We start from the raw sequence: 18,592 nt of genomic DNA on the forward strand, positions 1-18,592 counted from the left end.
CCTAATGTGACGTTCAAGTGTTGGACGGCTGAATTTCATTGGTTGCCCTGTCACGCAAGTTGTTGCACTGCTCTGGCACCGGTAGTCATCGCTGTGGAATGAAGTCCAACGTGCAATTTGTATTATCAGCCATCACTGCGCCCAGAGACCCAGACCACAGTAATGTAGCCAGCATATAGCCAGTCATTTGTTATGCTTGGATTCCAAAAATATTGCTTCTCAAATAATATTCCACCTCAATTCGAATTCACTCTATACATTGCAAAAACTATTAATCGTAGTGTATTTTATTTGTCATAATATTTTCCTCACTAGAGCTCAAGCTTTGCAAGTATATCAGTACTTACACAGCAAACAGTACTTATTTAGAGTAGAGTTGAAAATTACTTAAGAAATGTCGAGCTCTGGATCTCGAAATAATCATGCTTCAATGCTAAATTACTCAATTTAAAGATCTCAATCCTAATTGGAGTAGATTGAATATTAAATGATTGAGAGATGACGAAATTGGGAGGAAGTACTACAAGAAAATTCAATAAAAAAATATATTGTCACAAGAAGCTGATAATTCTAATAGAAGCTAAAATAAATCGTAGACAAACTTCATTTCAGTAGGCCTACAATCGCGCAAATAGGGTTTCTTAGTTATTTAATGAGATTTTCAAAGGAGTTCCCCATCAGCTCAACATATGAATGGCTGATAGAGAACAATAACTTGTTAGTTTTTTTTTAATGTGAGGAATTCAAATGTTCCTTGAAATATCGCATAAGCAAAGATAGAGCTTTCATGCTGCTTCATGAAAGGAAGAACCAGAGAAGTGGTTAGTGACTGATTGCAATGCAGACTTGTGCAGTCTGCAGTAGCAGTTTGCGCCAAAAGTGGATTTTCCAAAACAGACGAAATGGCTAGTTACTGACTGAATAAGGACACCTGTTGCAAGCGCGATTCTACCTTTTACAGTGGCGAAAACGATCGACCTCGAAGTCAGCAACATTTCAAAGGAATTCTCCGATGTAGTGAACTTAGACAGACGAGCAGCTTCATAACTTGAAGGAGTCCAATGCATACATGGTGAAGCACCAGACACAGGCCACATATATAATAAACAATTGATTGCAGCTTGTCAAGTAATCTCGATGGCCTTCATCAACATGACATTTGTATGAGTCGCAGCAGGGTGCTCCATAAATTATATACAACTATTGTATTTCTGATATATAGTTAGTTCTAACATTACATAGCAATAGGTCGCATAAGAGAGCATGAAAACAAAAGGTATTACATTGGAAATTTATAATTAGATTAAACGTGGGTTACATTGGAAAAAGTGATTATATGGCTTAAATAATTCATGTAATGAAGAGGTTCAAGCTTCAAGAAAGGAAATAAGCATTTTGATGTCTCTCTCATACTCAGCTAACTTTCAGGAATTTCAGTCTAATAGAACATCATACGATTGTGGAGGAGAGCACATTTGATGTAAACTATGACTGCTAGTGAATCCCTTTTCCTGTAGATGAATTTCTTGAATGTAAATTTTGAAGCTAATAGATGAATCAATTGGGTGATAATTATTGTGAACCAGATCACATCTCAAACTTCAACCACATTTTATATATGTTACATTTAATTACATGTGATAATCACAAATCCATTGGAAAATAGAAAAAAAAAAATTATTATTATACAGAAAGTTTCAAAATGTTATTTGGAGTTACGAAAATTCATTACAAAAAAGACTATTCCTCTTACAATGATGAAACAAGTACTGTACGAAAGAGCAATCCAAACATTTTTTTCCATGGGTACTGGGCAGTTAGTTAACTGTTTGCCTGCTAGGTGTAGACAGTAGAGAAAATGTCTGCCACCAAATGGCAGTGTATGGGCCGTTGTTTTATGCAGAAACGGCATGACGTACCAAGACATGTTGCAATTATGGCTGTGCCTCAGCTATTGAATGACTTAATTTTCCAGCAAGACGGTTGCTCTGCCCATTTTCATGACGAAGTTCGACGGTACATAAATCTTAATACAACACTGCCTCGACGCTAGATAGAACACGCGTCTGAGGAGGACCAACAATTTTTGCTGTGTCCACCAAGATCACTAGACCTCATGCCATGTGACTTCTTCCTCTTAGGCTATGTGAAAGACAAGATCTTCACCCCACCAATGCCGAACGAAATCGCTGAGCTGAAGGAAGGATCAGTTAGGGCGTTAGATGTTAGGGCGTGTTTGGGCTAGACTTTTGTGTTGACGTATGCCGTGTCTCCAAAGGAGCTCACATTGAACTTCTATAGATACTGAAAAAACTGTTTGAATCCCTACATCTGCACGTACAACTTTCATTTAGGTAAGTGGAATAATAGCCTTCCTGTAGTGAATTTTCGTAACCCCGAGGAACATTTTAAAATGCACGTATATTGATTAATTCATATCCCACCTTTTTCGAGTACCAGACACCAACGAAATAATGCCAAATTATGATAAACTTTTTCATTGGGAGGAGACTATGAAGTTTTATACTTGATACTTTTGTCATAAAAGTATGATACCGTAAGCTTACAGGTTGAAATTATGAGTGCTGACAAAGGCTGTCAAAGGATTATATACGAGTAGAATGAAAGAGAATCATCAAATAGTGATAGATTCACAAATGGAAAATATGAAGGAGGAGCATGAAAGCTCATGAAAGTCGACTCTTGTCTCTCCCACTTCAATCTCGATGACAACAATCTACAGAGTGAGTCATATGTATGGGAACCCTTCAATAAATTGGAGACTGTTGCAGATATAATACTGTCACTTTCAAGATAAGTTATTGGTCAAATAAATACTCCACCTTTTGATGCACAACTGAATTTCAACCTCTCATAAGGGGGTGACTTAGGGGTTGTAACTGGCATATTTTAAATGTAAACACCCATTGTGTGGTACATCATTTTAAAGGCATTTTCAAAACGGGAAAGATGACATCAATAAAAATTTTCTATGATACTTGTTCTGAACAGAGCTCAGGCTAGAGCTACCAGAGGACTGTAATTTACTATTTAAATAATCAAATACAAACATGGGGCAAAATTTAATCTTCAATTTGAGCCAGGTTATTTGTACAGTTAAACTCTGCATTAATGAACAATAAAAAAGAGCAAAAACTCACCAGATTTAATCCAATCTTGTCTACTTGCCCTTCAAAGCCTTTATTAGGTGTTTTGATCAGGTTCAGGGTGGGATGAAATCTGGGAAAAAGACAGGTTTGCTTCCGGGCTGCCTTTTCGCGTTGATTCTGTGTTCAACTTGCAGGTCATACACTGTGTTTCGAACAAAGCTCAAACTGGATTCTTTATAAATTCAAATCTGATTCAAATTAATTCAATTCAACACTATTTACGCTGTTATATTCATAATTCACACACACGACACTCAAACAATTATTTACAAGAAATTTCCGATCGAAATTACATGACAAAATACAAATTCGGTCTTGCAACAAGACAACAGGCTGACAAGACAAGAATGACTGACGGGTTTAACATTGACAAGGCCAAAACAGCAGGACGATCTGCACTGGCGCAAACAAGCCTGCTATTGGCAGAACTGCAGTCTGGGATTTTGGCACTACAGTTCGAATTCTCTGGCCAGACCATACCCCCGCCTCTGAAAAACTATTTTTCAGCCAAGTTACAAAACTGAAAAAACCAAGGAAAGGAAAAATCCAGACATGACAAAAAGAACAAAGCACCAACACCAAAAAACAACACAAAAGAAAAAATGCAACAATCACCACAACTATTGAGTTGGGAGTGGATATAATTTTGTTACTAGGTCGAATACGGAAACAACGATTACATTTAAAGACACAAATACGAATAATAGAGCGAGCAGACAGTATCCAGAATTTCTGTCTGATCAAGGACAACAATAACGAAGGTCCAGCATGACAATTCTTCTTGTGATGATAATCAATCAACATCGATACGAATGTGTCGGATTTTGGTAAGATCATCTGATGACAAGTCTCAAATTCCAGTCCAGCATGAGACAAACGACCGCCAACGCGAATCACACCTTTATCAATGAATGGAGACAGGCGACGTTGGCGCATAGAACAATCTTCTCCCTTCTCTAATTGCACAAATTCAGCTGAAAAATATATCTTCTGTACCACTTTACATAGATACCTCTCAGCAACATCGAAATCTGATTCTTCTGATTAGGGTAAGATTCGTGAAAATTTGAGAACAAGAATTACAATTCTCAAAAGACGACCATTATCCGAACAACGTCCAATCAATGAATATCATTGCTGTTACAATCAGGAGATTTTGTGACTGTCAACACTGACGGTTTTTTCGCCTCCGGTGGATCCACAATCTCTTCCATTTGAGTTTGGACGGGCCAATCGCATTCGTCCTCTGCTATCCATGATGGACCTGAGAGCCACAACGGAAAGTTCACAAGCTCAACTGGTGATAAACCTCTAGACAAACAGTCAGCGGGATTTTCAATTCCGGCAACATGCATCCACTCCTGTATACAAGAATCCTGTATTTTTGCGATGCGATTACCAACAAAAGTTTGCCATTTCGCGGATGGAGCATTAATCCAACACAAGGTGACTGTAGAATCAGAGAGTGTGACAATACGAGACACATGACAACGTTCACTAATAATAGTGACTACTGAATTCATGAGTTCTGCCAACAAGAGTGCCGCACACAACTCCAAACGAGGTATTGAAACAACTTTAGATGGTGCTACCTTGGACTTTGAACATAATAATACAACTCTTGGCTCCTCACTCTCCTTCTGCGACTTCACATAGATAACCGCACCATAACCAGACAATGATGCATCACAAAAACCAATCAAACTGATGTGAGAATCCTGAAACAAACCAACGTGACGTGGAACAGCAAATTTCAACAATAGAGGCAACTCTTTTTGACAATTCTCCCAAAGAGTGCAGATAGACTCAGGCGGCTTCTCGTCCCAATCCACTCCTAATTTCTACAGTTTCTGGACAAGACATTTTAGAAATAATGTAAACGGTATCATAGATACGAGCCATCACTGACAGAATAGAACGCTTAGTAGCGACGACCTCACCACTCTTGACTGAAAACTGAAACAGATCAGTACTAGGTTGCCAATTCAATCCCAAGATAGCCAAGGAGTTGTCTGCTTCGAAATCCTTGTACGAAAACGATTTCTCTTCCTCCGAGAATTTCTCCAACATTGATGGTGAATTTGAAGTCCACTTTGTGAGCGAGAAACCTCCTCTCTCAAACAGCTGCTTGGACTGACGATACAGCTCCGCGGCCTCTGACTCTGTGGCGACAGATGTGACTAAGTCGTCCATGAACATGTCTCTTGGTATTCTCGCCTTGGCTGCTGGAAAATGATTCCCATCCTCCTCTACAAGCTGGTGGACAGTGCGAAGCACCAAATATGGAGAGCTTGAAACACCAAAAACAACACAATTGAGCTGATAGATTTCGATTGGATCCTCCGGCGAAAATCTCCACAATACATGCTGATAACGACGGCAGGAATCCTCCACTAATATCTGTTGATACATTTGTTTAATGTTGGCAGTTAGTGCGATTGGGAACAAACGAAAATTAACTAACAAAACAAAAATGTCAGTCTGCAATTTGGGACCAGCATGAAGAACCTGGTTCAATGACAAACCCGATGATGTTCTGGAACCAGCATCAAATACAATTCGGATGGGCGTGGTAGTGCTGCTTGCTTTCATGATGGCGTGATGCGGTATGTAGTAACCACCTCGGTCTGTCTGATCTGCTACAAACGACATGTGACCCTGACGTAGGTAATTGATCAATATTTCATGATATGAAATACGAGTATTGCTGTCAAGCTCTAGTCATCTCTCCAAAGTCAGCAGTCTGCGTTCGGCGACAGCATATGAATCTCCCAAGCTGCTGGGCGGTTCCGCAAATGACAAGGCAACAACAAAACGACCAGAATTCACACGATGTACAGACTTCCGAAAATTTACCTCACACTCCAACTCTTCCAGTTTCAGTTGACAGCTTGGTGCAGGGCACGATTCCAACTCCCAAAAACGTTCCACAAAACTATCCAACGATTGACTACTAACGAATGGACTACAGATGGCTGTAAAACAATTCGACACATTCTTTGTTGAAGTGAGAATCGGCGCTCACCCCATCAGAATGTGACCAAAGACACTATTAACAGTCATCAATTTGTGCGATTCACCTATACTAGGACTCCCACGTAGCAAGTGAGGAACTAACTCCACACCAATGATGCCATCTATTCTACTAGGAAGGTAGAATTTGTCGTCAGACAGTGTGAGATTTTCAAGATGATGAAGTTTGGATCTGTCGATTTCACAAGAAGGCAACTTGTCGATGACTTTATCTACCACTGTGGCATCCATCGAAAACTTGACGGTAGGATCCAACTTCGACTGAATTGACACACAAGAACAACCTCGAACTTCACTAGTACCACCACCGAATCCACGAGCAACGGTTTTCATGGGCTGGAATGGTAGTCTCAAACGCCGACACAATTTGGCTGTAACATAATGACACTGACTCCCGGTGTCAACCAAGAAACGAACATCACAGAGCTGATCATTACAATCCCAAACATGTGCAGTGATGGTCGACAACACAACGGTCAAATTTTCTACATCGTTGGATGTAGAAAAACAACTAATAGGTGATGTGCCACCTGCCTTGGAGTTCGATGAGGACGCAACACCTTCATTGGAACTTGATCTGGAAAAGTGCAATAAAGAATGATGAGATTCTCGACATTGAGCACACTGAGTTTTACTACGACAATCTCTACTCAAATGATCCACATCAAGACAATGAAAACAACAAAACTTTCCTTTAATCAAACAATAACGATCCCAAGGAGTCATTTTCAAGAAACTTGCACAATCTACTAACTGATGACCCGGTTTTGAGCACTTCAGACAATTGGGATTTTTACTAGATGCATCGTTAGATGAATCATTAGATTGAACCACAAACACCTTTGATTTATTATCCTTTTAGTGCCTCATATTAAACGATTCAGTCTGTTTCTTATCAGAAGGAAGAGTCTTAATTTGCTTTTCAATGAATTTGACATAATCGGTATAAGTTGGCATAGCCTTGTCACGGACGGCTGATTCAAAATTTCTACGAGAACTTGGATCCAGCAATCTCAAGCCATGATAGAGGAATATCGAGTCTGACAAATCAGTGAGTCGCAATCTCTTCACTGCATTGATTGAACTGCAAAACCCATCCAAAATCGCAATACAACCTGCCTTTGATTCTGATTTTATTGGACGAAATTCAAAAATTTGTTTGAAATAGGCATCGACTTGCGCCCGTGGATCGTTATAGCGGGTCAATAATGCCTGCCAAATTATTTGATAATTATTAGCCAATGGTGGCAAATGACGACAAATATTTGCTGCTTGTCCAGTAAGTCTACTTACAAGATATTGGACCTTCTGCTGATCGTTCAAACTCTTGTTGTCATGTACCAATGCCTTAAATAGTTCATAAAACACCGACCATTGAGTCTGGTTCCCATCAAACTTCGGAAGGTCGATTTTAGGCAGTACCGACTCGGACACGACTGGCTGTGCATTAGCTGCTGTAGCTGCCGAAGATTGAGCAATAGCATCAGTCGCCTCTTTCTGTTTGAGAGTGTTAGCCGCTACTTCAATATACTGAAACAGATCTAGGTGTGAGTCGTTGAATGCTACAACATGATCTTTATTCAACTCAAGTTCCAACTCATTAACCACTAATTCTGTCCTTTCATAATCCGAAATGGTCTGAGACACCCGAGGATACAAGATTGAAAATTGCTCAGCAACTTTTGGATCAGAGACATTTTTAGACAGTTCATAAATTCTTTGCAATCTGGCATACAATTGTTCCAGTTTAGCGCAATGCACCCTGATTTGTTTCTGTAATTTTTCCTCCATCTTGAACTCATACACAAAACAATTCAGCCCCGACAATACAAACAACAGACAATAAAACAAGAATGAGTTCAAAACAAGATGAAAGGAAGAATCACGACTAGTAAGTTATCAAAGTTAAACTTTGATTATCAATTCACAAGATAAGTTACTGCAGAAGACAAAACTATATGATTAGATAATGTTCTTCCAACAACTCACAAACAAACGATAACTTGTTGAATTGAACAAACAAATTCATGCTGGTGATTAACCTTCACTAACATGTATAACAAAAAGGACAATACAAATTCCAACAAACAAACAAATTCCCGAAAAAGAGCACGATGAGCCTTGTTTCAGGAAAATTACAATTTTAACTGAAATAAATTTAATTTCAGACAAATACAAATTGACAAGAAACCTTGCTCTAGAACAAGGCTACAAAAAACTTAAGTTGAGCATAGATCAGACCATTCTCAACATGCCAACATTGGACAAATACGAAACTGCTTGAATTCAATGTGTGTGAATTAATCAATAAATTACAAATTAAAATTCATCCCGGCCTGGCAGGATCAAGAAATGTTCTGAACAAAGCTCAGGCTAGAGCTACCAGAGGACTGTAATTTACTATTCAAATAATCAAATACAAACAAGGGGCAAAATTTAATCTTCAATTTGAGCCAGGTTATTTGTACAGTTAAACTCTGCATTAATGAACAATAAAAAAGAGCAAAAACTCACCAGATTTAATCCAATCTTGTCCACTTGCCCTTTGAAGCCTTTATTAGGTGTTTTGATCAGGTTCAGGGTGGGATGAAATCTGGGAAAAAGACAGGTTTGCTTCCGGGCTGCCTTTTCGCGTTGATTCTGTGTTCAACTTGCAGGTCATACACTGTGTTTCGAACAAAGCTCAAGCTGGATTCTTTATAAATTCAAATCCAATTCAAATTAATTCAATTCAACACTATTTACGCTGTTATATTCATAATTCACACACACAACACTCAAACAATTATTTACAAGAAATTTCCAATCGAAATTACATGACAAAATACAAATTCGGTCTTGCAACAAGACAACGGGCTGACAAGACAAGAATGACTGACGGGTTTAACATTGACAAGGCCAAAACAGCAGGACGATCTGCGCTGGCGCAAACAAGCCTGCTATTGGCAGAACTGCAGTCTGGGATTTTGGCGCTACAGTTCGAATTCTCTGGCCAGACCAATACTCTCATCCAAAATGACGGCTGATTGAACTTTATCAATTATTTCTTTAAAAACTAAAACTTCAATCAGCCGTCATTTTGGATAGAAGTATTATAGAACATTTTCTTGATGTCATCGTTCTTGTTCCACATCATATGGGGTTGAAAATCAGTTGTGCGTCAAAAGGTAGAGTATTTAATCAATAACTTATCCTGAAAGTTACAATATTTTATCTACAACAGTCTCCAATTTATTGAAGGGTTCCCATACATATGACTCACTCTGTAGATTGTTGTCATAAAGATTGAAGTGGGAGAGACAAGAGTCGACTTTCATGAGCTCCTTCATATTTTCCATTTGTGAATCTATCACTATTTGATGATTTTCTTTCATTCTACTCGTATATAATCCTTTTACAGCCTTTGTCAGCACTCATAATTTCAACCTGTAAGCTTACGGTATCATACTTTTACGACAAAAGTATCAAGTATAAAACTCAAGTATGACTCAATCTGTATAATAAATAGGTCCCCAACTTCAACAGCGCATCAGTTTGTGCTTATATAATTATACAGAATTATTTCTGTTACCCTCAACATGAAACTTTTACCCTATCTCCTTGAAACTTTTGGTTTAAAAGTAACTTACTCGACAACCAGATATTTTGGCTGGGTTTCCATCCTCAGGTCTTAGGTAGAAGGATGGAGTGGAAATTTTTGTGTGTTGTTTTTTGTCTGTTGCCTATTGTAGGTTAGGGTTTGTACCTACTTTCTACCTAGTCTGAGATCACAAACCTGCGGATGGCAAACCAGCCGAAAGATTTTGTTGTCAAATTAAATATGCTAAAAAAGTTAAAAAATAGACAACTTGTCTTCAATTTATCAAAGGCCATGTGACTTGATCATAGATTAGATCACATTTGATGAGAGATTTCTCCTGTCTGATGTGGAAATGTAACTTTATAGTCGATTTATGCAGGACTTGAGCCTGAGATTTGAAGGTCTTTCTCACTTACACTTTTTAGAAGATTTAATTGAACATTCAGTTTGATTCCTTTAGAACATGGGGGTCATACAGCTGAACTTTCCTTGCAAATAAGTCTTTTCAAAATATGTGTCAATGTGAAAATAATGAGTCAAACGTTTATAATTAGTCTTGAGCTCTTGAGTGCTTGTATGCAGCGCTCTCATTTTCCTATTAAAATATATCGTAGATACCTTTTCTTTGTTGATTTTCAATGGAGGAAAATTTGCATTAATCTAAGAGTAACATTTTCTACTAATTCTTTAAATTTGAAACTTTTGTAAGTGGTGTACCGTATATCAGTTGAAGATGCACGATTGCAGCTGAGTAGCCATGAGTGGTCCATTAACAGAGTCTAATGGATGAGGCCGGAAGTGAAGCGGCCAACCGTTATGGGCGCGAGTCAGAGTGAGAGAGAAGACGCGTTGACAGGACTCCATGGTCTCTAGTCATAGTGAGAGAGTATACGAGTTGTAGATGAAAGAAGCTGGCGACCTCCCGCAGAGTGACCGTTCGGTGAAAGTGGTTCGTCACATACGACGTACATACTACTCAATAATTATTATTATCTTGGAATTTTAAAGTTTCAAAGTTCCAAAGGTATCTACAATATGGATGGGCTTTGTTAACAACAAAAATGTCCTCTTGTTTAAACCAAAGCTGTAACTTACTGTAGGCTGATGATTTTTTGTATCAATGCTGATACCAATATTAGCCTACTTTGCTACTGATGGTTATAGTTGTTTCTGTTTGATAGTTATCTTCTGTTATTTGAATATAGTTTCTGGGAATTGTTATATGAAGAGGTTGTAGTTGATGTTAAAAACGTTGCTCTTCAATCATTCAAATTTTTATTGATTGATTTTACCACTCATATAATAATTATCATAATGTATAGAAAGTCACCAAATGTGAGCCTTTTATCTCCGAGCTAATAGCGAAGCTGTATAACCTTTGTGTTGAGTTACCATTTGCTTAGCACCATAACGTACCATTATTGCAGTGCAGAGTGTGGATAGTTGCAAGAACTGTATTAGTATGTATGCTGTATTGCACATTAGCGTCAGTATAAGCCAAACTACAGTACAAACGTTTCTCTAAAAGAAAAAACTACTAAATTGCAATTTTATGAAAGAAGTAAATTGAAATTGTAAGACTGAAAAATCACTCAACAGTTATTAGTTAGTTATAGAAATACTACTCAAGGTTACTGACTGAATATGAATGGTTTGACTAAAATATCACTCACCAATAGTTTTGGAAACATAAAACTCTAGTCTTCGCTTATTACATGGATTATTCCATGTTTCATTGATTTACCTCCTACTCTTTTACACTGACTTTAGAAACTGAACCCATTAACTGTCTCTCTTTTTCCCTTTTCCTATTCGATAGGGTTATATAGTATACCACCTTCAGTTCTGTGCCGTTCTGTTCTGTAAGTACACACTACAAAAACGAAAATCTGGTGTAGTACACTCACACAACTTTGTATAAGCCTCATTCTTAAACGAGGATAATCTAGGGGAATAACATTATGCCGATTGGCGGCTAAATAATTTTATTAAAACTACGATTATACTATTGTTATTGTTTTCAGAGTACATTTTCCTTTGTTTGAATTATGAAATTTGAGGATTTTTCAAAAGTTGTCAAAACGGCTGTTCTACAAGTAAAATATCGACGTGTGTTCTTTTGCATAAACTGCTCTATCCACCTACCTCAAGCACGAGAAGGAGGTTACAAAGTAAATTTCTCAAGGATGGGGTGGACCCCCTGTTAGTTTCTCAGGGAGGAGAGTCATGCTAGTTAATAGAGCTGATATATAACTATACAGGGTATGAATTTGGAAAAAATCGGTCAAGTCATTTTTGAGAAAATCGTGGAAAACATGGTTTTTTAGTAATTATCCGCAATTTTTCTCAAGAATATTACGGATCTCCTGAAATTTTCTCAGAAATGAGACTCATGTCAGTTGATAGGGCTTATAAATAGCTATCCAAGGTATAAATTTGAAGAAAATCGTTAGAGCCGTTCTCGAGAAAACCATGAAAAACCTGGTTTTTTAGTGATTATCCGCCATTTTTCTCAAGAATATTACGGAGCTCCTGCAATGTTCCCAGAAATGAGACTCATGTCAGTTGATAGGGCTTATGAATAGCTATACATGGTATAAATTTGAAGAAAATCGTTAGAGCCGTTCTCGAGAAAACCGTGAAAAACATGGTTTTCTAGTGATTATCCGCCATTTTTCTCAAGAATATTACGGAGCTCCTGCAATGTTCCCAGAAATGAGACTCATGTCAGTTGATAGGGCTTATAAATAGCTATCAAGGGTATAAATTACACACACACACACACACACACAGACCAACACCCAAAAATCATGTTTTGGGACTCAGGGGACCTTGAAACGTATAGAAAACATGAAATTAGGGTACCATAAATTTTTTTGGAAAGCAATACTTTTCTTACCTATGGTAATAGGCAAGGAAAGTAAAAATGTAGAAATTATTAGAAGGTGATTAGAAAACGGGTGGAAGATTAGTGTGAGATGAGGGGGAGTCCTGGCTCCACGCCTAGTGTGAGAGATGCGTATGTCTCTCCCACTCACTCATACAACCATTTCTCTCTCGCTTATCATTTTTTACAAGACAAACCACACACAAGTGTACATTTCAACACGTACTTCACTGTAGTCTGTACGTCTGTACACATGCTTATTGCTTGAGTAGCCGTGGCAGTAAATTGAAATTATAATTAGTTTTACAGGTTCAGCTGTTGAGCATTGTACTTTTTGATGCCGCGCGGCACCGCACCACAATTGTCACGCTGCGTTACACATCTATTCAGTAACCTATTTCTCGCCTTTTAAACCGAGCAAATCGCAAATCGCAAATCGATGATGAGGAGCTGAAGACGATTTGATTTTTAGTCGCTGCGGTCAATTAATAATGTATGATGATTTTCAGAGAGGAAAGTACAATTTTTCAAAATTAGCTTGTTCATTTTGAGAATAATTTTATGTCCCTCTCTGTGTGGTATGTATGGAAACATTTTTGTGGGGTTAAACATTAAAACAATAGAGGAATCAGTAGAAAAACGATGTCATCAGTGAATTTGGGCTGATCTATCTTTCCTTTTTGAAGTATAATAAATTACGTAGTAGGTCATGAAGTGAATAAAAAATGTCAATTGTGATTGTAAAATCAGGATTAGACCTTTCCTCCTGATATGGAAGATGACAAGAGGGGGGGGGGCAGCTCCTATAGACTAATGGCGGCGAATGTAGGTCAGAGGCGGACAAGCTGCTTAGGTCAACGGGTTCCTTCCTGGTTGGGGGTGGGGAGGAGGAGGGGATTTAACTCTGGGATGCAACAAGCGACAAGGAGAGGAAGTTCTCAACTGAAGAGGCTCTCTCGCTCATTGTTGCACGGCAATGCATTTGTAAGTTGGAAAGCTTCTGATGATCATCAATTTGATAGACAGTAGGATCCAATCAGACACATGCATCGGTTTGAAGAATATTAATTAGTGAGACGAGGAGAAAAGCCAACTATTGCTCTGTAGTGTGTATGCAGGTTCGCAGGCGAACGGAGTTCAGGAGACAAATATTTACATCGTATTATAAAGTACCAGTTCCAATGATAACCTGAAACCGTGTTACTTTTGAAACAGAGAAGTATGCTGCCTATTACAATAATCGAAACTGTCGTAAATATACTCTGTAAACCGTACTCTATACGATATGCGATTATGTCAGTTTGTCCTATTTTCTTGATTATTGGAAGACGAGCTCTGACATGGAGAGTTTTTTCCGTCCACACGTAATGAGAGTTGAAAATTGGATAGAGGTATGCTTTTTTATGTTTCCATTCTAAGCTTCTACTATACTTGTTGGAGTCTGAGTTGAATCCTTTATAATATTTAAAATAAAACGAAGTCGGAAAAAGATTGATAGAGGTTTGACAAAATTAAAAAAAAGGTAAGATAGAAGTAGCTTTGAATATATTTTAAATAGATTATATAAGTTGTTATATTATCTACTTAGAATATGTCCCCTGTGGGTTGGGGGAGCTTTGAGTCGATCATCGTACTCAAGAATGTGTTGAAAACCATAATTCACCCACAGTATCCATGCTTGTCGTAGGAGGCGACTAAAATGGACCTCAAGGCAACTCCTTCAAACCCACGGGATCTGCCCCATCAGGGCAGTTTCGGAAGGGCAAAAAGAAAAACTTAAGAGACCAGAGATGGGTGAAACTCCAGGCACAAATGTAGGTCAAGAGGCTAAGTCGAGGGTGTGGCCAGGTGCCCTAGAGGCAATTTGGCGACCCCTTCTCAAGCGGAAAGACCTTTAAAGAAGCCAGGAGTGAAACTCACGATGGTCCCGAGTTTGTGGGTGAAGAGACAAAAACTCACCACTGCTCAGAGAAGGGCGGCTATTCAGGCAAAACTTCTTGGGAGAGGTGAGGCTTCTGACCCTGCAGAGTTTCGGTGGGGCAAAAAGAAAAACCCAAGGGACCAGAGATGGATGAAACTCCAGGCATAAATGTGGGTCAAGAGGCTGAGTCTAGGGTGGCCGGGCGCTGGGTGCCCTAGAGGCAGTTTGGCGTTCCCTCTCTCAGCGGAAGGACCTACAAAAAGACCAAGAGTGGAACTCACGTAGGTCACGAGTTTTGGGTGGAGTGACCAAACCTCACCACTGCTCAAAGAAGGACGACCATTTAGGCAAAACTTCTTTGGAGAAATGAGGCTTCTGACCCTGCGAAGTTTCGGAGGGGCAAAACGAGAAAACCTAAGAGACCAGAGATGGGTGAAACTCCAGACACAAATGTGGGTCAAGAGGCTGAGTCAAGGGTGGCCGGGCGCCCTAGAGGCAACTTGGCCACCCCTTCCTCAGCGGTAGGACCTTCAAAGTAGGCCAGGAGTGGAACTCGCTTAGGTCACGAGGACTAATCAGTCTGGAGAGACTGCCAAGCATATCACACTGGATTGCAACAAGCAACCGGGTGATGAATGGGATATTAGTATAGGGAAAACTCCTGGTTCTTGTTAAGAAAACAGGTATTGGTTTGCCTAACTAACTAACATACTACTTGGGAACACAATAAGCTTCGGTTGACGTGTGGGGTTCTTTGAACCTTTGGATCCTTGAATCCGTCCCTTCAAAAACAATAAACAATACTTATAATATGATCCCATGCAAATAAATGGACTTCGCGTACCGGTATTTATTTCATCCGTGAGGCTAGCCACTAACACAGGACATACATGATGGACATGTGTGTTCATCACATTCAGCACACATGTGTGTTCACATTCATCATGCATTTTCTGTCATCAGCGAGATGCTTCGAACAAAGAACAACTGTTTGACAGCAGCTTCTAACATGAACAACCAACAACAATAAATGAACCACTGGAAAATTACTAATTGGAATGATACCAGAATAATTTAACGTCAAATATAGTAGTTAAAAAAAATAAACTACAAGGATCAAATGTACATTAACTTCAGAAACTTTTGTTTGAAGCCTCTTTCACTGTGATTCTATGATGAAACAAGAATGTATGAAGACATGTGTGTGCAGACATGTTCAACATGCATGTCCTGTCGTTAGTGACTAGCCTAAGATTTAAGACCCTACTAGAGAAATGCTGAGTCCTACAGCAATAAGAAGTACTATTTCTGAAATTTGGTGATCAGGTTCATCCTTTAATCGCCTCTTTACACACGTTCCCTGCCAAGTAGATAAAATTCAATAAAATAATCTGCTCAAGTTTAATAAAGAAAAACAGAAATGTTGGAATATTCGTATGTTAAAAAAGTTGATTCGTATGGATTTTGAATTTTGTTGGAGGGGAGTGCATGGCGGGAATCGTCCCACCTTGCCTGATTGACCGAACGTAGTGAGGTCTATGTTTTAACTCGGATTTTCTTTTGTATGTCTGTATGTAACGCGATTACGGCCAAACGGGTTGATAGTATTTGATGAGTTTAGCAGGAATATTCCTTTTTCAACTGCGCGTCGATGTATACTCAAGGTTTTTCGAAATTTTGCATTTTAAGGATAATATGAAAAGAAATGGAATTCCTCATACTCTGATATCACTATATTATTATATAATCTACTTTGAAGATAGGATCAATCAGACTATAGAATTGTGTCTATTTCTGTAATGTAGGGTTTCAATATTTTTATGATGCCCATCAGTATCAATATTGTCACATTTGAAAAACAAATTTAATAGATGATTAAAAATAAAATAAAAAAATGATTAAATGAACTAAATAGGTAATGCTGAAGAAATTATAATATTCTTGATTGAATAAAATTAATGTTAAAATAGTTGAGAAATATTTTTATCAGATGGAAAGATTATCACGGAACTGGATTAATATTATCATATGGGATACAAATTCAAACGTGAACTGAGCTTATTAACATAAGTGAATTTTTTATCTTGGAGAAAACAAATAACAGTTTTTAAGAGTAAATTATTATTCAACTATGAATTATTGTGATTCAACTGAATCAACTAGAACAGGAACAGGTGACATCAGATACTCTTGGATGAGAAAACTGCATGAGGTTTACTGTTCACAGAACTTCTAGTATTTTATATCTTAGCCGTCATTGGACCTCATGCCATTTATATATTTCAGCTGGCATCAATAGTTTAGCGTGCCCATCCATCAATAGAATGAAAATCAGTACTATTTGGAACTGATGATGGAGCATACCAATGTACCTAGAATGAAGAGCATTTTTTTATAAAAAATTGTCACTTTGATTTCATATAATTATTTCAATAATAATGTACAGAAGGGTTGAAATGTTTAGAAATAGGTGGAATAGAATGATTATAATAATATTATCATCTGAATGCTATGAACAATTTTCTTGAAAGAGCTTACCCTTCGTTGTTTTATGAGGAAAACGTTGAGTTGTGAGTTTTATTCTCACTATATTCGTTCGCGTTGAACTGACTGAAAAATAAATTCCTATCACGATGTCCGGTAAAATTTTACCAAAATTAATTAATTTATTTTTATTATTCGTATTTGAACATAGATTTGTCTGAAATCTTCAGTTGTTACAGAAAAGCTTATGCTATATCTTCATAATACAGTGAATTGTATAGTAGTAGTACGATTGGTCTGATATGACAAGGAAGCTCATGACAGTATAATAATTATTATCATACTATGACAAGATCTATTCTCTTCATATTTTATGTGATGCATCAACTTGAAAATCAATAATAGAAATATTTATTCAACGAAATCTGTAACATTATACTTATTTAATTTTATAAATATATGAGTAGTGTTTTATATGCTATTATTACAATTGAAAATTATTCTATTATTAATTAAAAACTATAAAATAATTTAGTTTATTATAAAAGTTGCATTAGTTACAAATGATTAAATACAGCAAGCGGCGCTTCTTGCTGAGAGGGATAAGTCTCATATTGACATCAAATTTAAATGATTCCTATACCTTACAAAATGTACATTACACACTATAAAAATGTAGTACGTTAAAGAGTAGGTCTACGTTATGTACGTTCAGTAAGCTAGTGACAGAAAGTGTGAGCTTGAATCACGACTGAATAGCATAATTTTGGATTTAAAGGAGTTTTTTTGTAGATCAATCAATTAAACTTTGGGTAATTTCTTCCTGATGACAGCCTACTCTCACTTACATGTATACGTTGATTCGCAGGAGCTACCACCTACCTGTTCAATATGATGATTAAACTTTTACATACTGGATCAGGAAATCTTATCTGAAACCAACTGGAACGGCATCCAGTGTCTCTAACCACTATACAATAGGTTAATTCATGTAGGCCTGTGGTAACTCACCTAGCAGAAATGAATTGGTGTAAAATCCAAAGAGAGCACAATAACGACGATGTTGTAGCACTTGACACTGACACTACGTGAGAGTAGAATGAACGCGTACAAGTTAGTAGGAGTAGCTTGGGTCTGGGCGGAGGCGGCGGCTAGAAGCATGCGGAGGCAGCACAGGTGGCCATTGGGAGGCGGTGGCACCGGTAATCGTTCGCGGCTCGACTCGACTGGATTTAGTCGGATATGACTAACCTCGCGCTTGCTTGAGACGCGCGTTCTCACTGACACTGGGGCGATCGACGTGAATAAAAACAAGTCGAAGAAGAAGTTATGAATAAGGCAATTGCTGGGTAGGGTGGGGCGCGCAGGAATGATGAGGGGGGCAGTGGGCCCCGCAGAAACTGGTCCCGGGTCCCCCGAGTACTACTAGGCTGTCCCTCCCTCACCCCTCACTATCGTACTCCTGCTGCCTTCATTCGATCACCTCTACTAACGGTGAAATTCACTCGTCTTTCCAG

At 38.2% G+C, this 18,592-nt stretch overlaps 1 protein-coding gene across 2 annotated transcripts in view; it reads right to left on the reverse strand.

Moving 5' to 3' along the window:
• The window catches only part of LOC111058210, a 53,977-nt gene extending 35,595 nt beyond the window's left edge, over positions 1-18,382 (reverse strand). The window contains exon 1 of one of the 2 annotated variants that reach the window (XM_022345713.2): positions 18,087-18,382. The gene's annotated coding sequence lies outside the window, so the exon portion shown is untranslated. Of the gene's footprint in view, positions 1-17,957 lie in introns of both variants that reach the window. The other variant, XM_039440010.1, reaches the window with a different exon arrangement.
• Between the last annotated feature and the right edge of the window lie 210 nt (positions 18,383-18,592).

This window comes from Nilaparvata lugens, chromosome 1 (assembly GCF_014356525.2).
Source record: "Nilaparvata lugens isolate BPH chromosome 1, ASM1435652v1, whole genome shotgun sequence".
Lineage (NCBI taxonomy): Eukaryota > Metazoa > Arthropoda > Insecta > Hemiptera > Delphacidae > Nilaparvata > Nilaparvata lugens.